The sequence below is a fragment of the Onychostoma macrolepis genome, chromosome 17 (genome assembly GCF_012432095.1).
Source record: "Onychostoma macrolepis isolate SWU-2019 chromosome 17, ASM1243209v1, whole genome shotgun sequence".
In the NCBI taxonomy this organism is placed as follows: Eukaryota; Metazoa; Chordata; class Actinopteri; order Cypriniformes; family Cyprinidae; genus Onychostoma; species Onychostoma macrolepis.
The window spans coordinates 14,304,263-14,308,509 of NC_081171.1; the positions used below are offsets into that span (position 1 = coordinate 14,304,263).

Genomic DNA, 4,247 nt, shown 5'->3' on the forward strand with positions numbered 1-4,247 from the left:
AAGCTCAATTGTGTTATGAGGTTTTGCATTTGTTTGCTCGCTTTTTAATGTGCGACATGAGGATAATTAGATGCGAACAGATGGAGGTCAGGTGACGTGTTCGGTAATTTAATTTCATATCGGGGTTTATTTTGTGATCTTCACAAATGGCTAAGAACAGGTTGATCCGTGTGGGCATTTCTCATCTTGCGCAAGACACTATTAACATCTGATTAGAATTACGGCGTTCTCCATCATCCTCTCGCTCTCCTTCCAACTCTTTCCTTTCTTGTAAGGGAGCAGATGTAGCTTCTTTATTTCTCCCTTCCCATCATGCATTATGTATTTCATTATCGTGACAAACAACTCTCAGCCTCTGGAGTACAGCCAAACATAATCGACACACGTACATTAAATGGCTCTCATGAGCCTTCCTGTATCGATCTGCATACTGACCAAGAGCAAGAGCAGAACTGAAGACGCTCCGAACCTAAAACTCCAGCTCTTCTAGATGTACTTCCGTGGCAGGGTTCACTTTGGACGAATACCGTCAAGGGTCTGGCTGACAACAGAACAGTGACCCGTCCATTTAGTGTATGATTCATTAATTGAGGTAAATGTCAAGTTTGCAGTTACTTCGCAATCCATCTGGAGGAGCTCAAAGGAATATATTAAAATGCGTGACAATTGGAAATGTGGAGGCTGTGAGGATGAGCGAGAGCGGGGGCATTTATTTAGGGGGTATTTGTGTGCTGTGGGAAAAAAAGCCATGGCATTTCTAAGATCGGGTCACATTTATCAGGCGATTTGCTCTCAAACGCTGCTGTCAGCTTCCTGGCGTTCAGTCTCTAGGATAATCTATTTTTTGAGATGGCAGCTACACTTTCACAAAGATTTTTTGGCTTTTTGTTTGGTGAATATACTCAACTTTAAAACTGACAGTTCAAGGTGAAAGCATTAATCGTTTCTTTCTAAATTAAGACTCGTTTGACATTTGTAAAAGGAGTTGAGGTTGAAATTTTGTTTGTGACTCACCAGAACACAATGAATCTTCTGGAAGCAATCGATTTTTCTTTTCACACTCTTCAGTCTCAGTTTTTCCGTTGCTGGTATATTGTGTTTTCAACATCACATTGAGAAGCCAATGCATTCATAATGTTGGCTTGGAGCTGGACAATGGCCATCTTCCACTGCAGATTTTGGTCACACTTTATTTTAAGGTCCAGTTCTCGCCATTAACAAACCATTAATTATGACTTTTGCCTCAATAAACTACTAATTTGCTGCTTATTAATAGTTAGTAAGGTAGTTGTTAAGTTTTGGTATTTGGTAGGATAAGGGATGTAGAATAATGGTCATGCAGAATATGTGCTTTAAAGTATGTTAATATGTTAATAATAGGCATGTTAAAAAGCAACTACTTAAAGGGTTACTCAGCCGCAGCGCACGGACACACTGTTTTCGTTCAAATCAAAGCGTAAATAAACATAGAAGATGTATCCGTGTGGTGCAGCTGACACAGAACAGCGTACGCAGTTTGTGTACAGTGGATATTCTCAAAAATGGCGCTACGCTGACGCAGAGGAGACGAATTGTTGAATAAAGTCGTTATTTATTTATTTATTTTTTTTGGCGTACAAAAAGTGTTCTCATAGCTTCATTACGTTACGGTTGAACCACTGATGGCAGATGGACTATTCTGACTATGTCTTTCATACTTTTCTGGGCCTTGACGGTGTTAATTGTTTCGCAGTCAATGGGCCAGTCACAAGCCTCCCGGTTTTCATCCAAAATATCTTAAACTGTGTTCCAAAGATGAACGAAGCTTTTACGGGTTTGGAACGACATGGAGGTAAGTGATTAATGACAACATTTTCATTTTGGGGTGGAGTAACCCTTTAATAGTGAGAATTGGTGCCCATACTAAAATGTCACCCAGTATTATTTTATTATTTTAAATTTTTATATTTTATTAGTTAGTTAGTATTGGTTTAGATTTTGTTGCGTTCATGGCAAATTATTTACAAAATATGGGTCAGAGGACAACAGTGTTATGGGTGTACTTTTATATATAAATTAAAATAGAACATTATACAGTTATTTTTATTGCAATAATATTTGACAACATTACTGTTTTTAGTGTATTTTTGACAAAATATACCTTCACAGTTATTTTAAACTGTTGTTATTTTAAACTGTTATTATTATTATTATTATTTAATCCTCTGATGGAAAAACTTTTCTTATTATTATCAATAATATTGAAAATAGTCCTGCTCTGCGGCTGAATATTTTTTGAGGAAATAGGGATACTTTTTTCAGGATTCACTGATGAATAAAACATTTATAAAGAACAGCATTTCTTTGAAATATAAATATATATTTTTTTCATATAATTTTGTTATTTTTCTGTATATTTTCTCTTGGTATCTTTAAAATCTAGTATCCTTAAAAAGGGGATTTTTTTTCTTTGGCTGAAATATATATGTGTGTGTGTGTGTGTGTGTGTAGTATATAAGTGTATGAATGTGAGTGTGTGATTGCCTGGACTTCTGTGGGAAGTAGAAAGGACATTTATATTCACTGCAAACGGTTAATTTGTTCACTGAAATTTGAGCATATCACCAAACTATTAAGCCTAAAATTGTTTGACTGCAAAATCATTAAGATTATTCCTTTTGTACTTATGCAAACAGCTATTTTGCCATTATGCACAAACCAAATTGCTATTATGTAAATAACTGTGTGGAGATGGTGATAGGAATATTTCTGCTCGTTTAGCTGATTCAGGAATTCCATCAGAGGAAATTAACGACAGAGATCCTGAGTGTATATACTGGCAGAGAGATTGATAGAGAACGTGAGGGGAGGAGGACCGGAGGAGAGGTCTGATCAGCATTTACAAACTTTTATTGGAACTTAAAGCCAAACAGCTCAGCGAGGCAACTTCACCAAGGTCAAACGAATAAAAGAGAACGAAATGAAGAGGTAGCAGTGAAAAGTGTGATGGAGATACAAATCATCTGACTCAACACAGCTCTATAAATAAGATGAAACCCTCAGGTAAAACATTACAGATGCAGGAACCTGTGTGTGTGAGTACAAAAATGCTTTCAGATGCATATTACAATAAAGCTTCAAAGGTACATTTGTTATTCTAGGTCTTACGGAAGTGCTGTTTGGAGTTCATCAGCATGTTAAAGGGAAATAGTTCATCCAAAAAATTAAAATTGTCATTTACTCACCCTCATTTTTTTCCAAACCTGCATGAGTTTCTGTCTTCTGCTAAACAAAAAAGAAGATATTTTGAAGAATGTGGGTAAACAAATGGTTGCTGGTCCCCATTGACTTCTATAGTATGAAGAAAAAAAGTCAGTGGGAACCAGAAACTATTTCTCTTCAAATTAAAGATTTATATATGTTTGCTTTATAATCAAGGAGTTTTGAATGTAGATTTTCAATTTCATTTGCTTTAACTGCCTGGCACTTTCATCTCACTATATAAGAATTGGACAAACGGCTTTCTCTGTCTGAAATAAGAGCCTAATATTAATTCATTTATTATATTTTTGGCTCTGCATTCAGTCACACGCTGGGCACAGGCGTAGCATTTATCTCGGCTGGACTCTGAAAGGAAAGGATACAATCTTACCTAAAAACAACATTAGGGACCCTGTGATGACTGCTTTCAACTGCTGGAAAAGTTGTGAATGATGGGTTGATATTTTCTCAGTCTGTAGAAATACATTTTCTGTCATCTTTTCCCACCTTTGAGCTGTGAGATGCAGACACGGTTTTCCCAAAAGTATTTGAACACTTCAGTCACACTTAAAAATTTGCGAATGTCATTGCATTAAAAAACAAAATATCAAAACAAGTGGCATTTGTTTAAAAGAGAGACACTTTTCTAATAAAACATTTACCAAAAAATGATAAAACATCAAAGTTGAGATAAAGTATTTAAATGGTTTAAATGGTAAAGTTGTCACGTGTCTGGCTGTCTTAGTTCCCGTCTGTCCTTATTTGGTTTAGTTCCATTCCTTGTTAATTAATTATCTGTCATTGTCCCCACCTGAGTTGAATTACGTTGTTTGCTCTTTTGTTCCCTTTCCTTTAAAAGTCCTCAGTTCTCCCTTTGTGTTGGTCCGTTCTTATGAGTTCAATAAATGGGAAAAGTGCGTTGAAGCCGTTTCATTCTCTCGTCATTCATTTAAGTTTGGGTTTGCTCACGCCACAACCACAACCCGTAACAAAAGTATTTATATATA

General features: G+C 36.1%; 1 long non-coding RNA gene across 2 annotated transcripts; it reads right to left on the reverse strand.

The window, feature by feature from the left end:
- Positions 1–2,920: 2,920 nt before the first annotated feature.
- LOC131522667 (uncharacterized) lies at positions 2,921–3,984 on the reverse strand. 2 transcript variants are annotated; one of them, XR_009266598.1, is made up of 4 exons: positions 3,903–3,984; positions 3,632–3,754; positions 3,225–3,261; positions 2,921–3,066 (listed from the first exon to the last, which is right to left on the reverse strand). It is a non-coding gene; the product is annotated as an uncharacterized LOC131522667 (long non-coding RNA). The 2 variants fall into 2 exon arrangements; XR_009266599.1 differs by having other exon boundaries at positions 3,225–3,264.
- Positions 3,985–4,247: the final 263 nt, after the last annotated feature.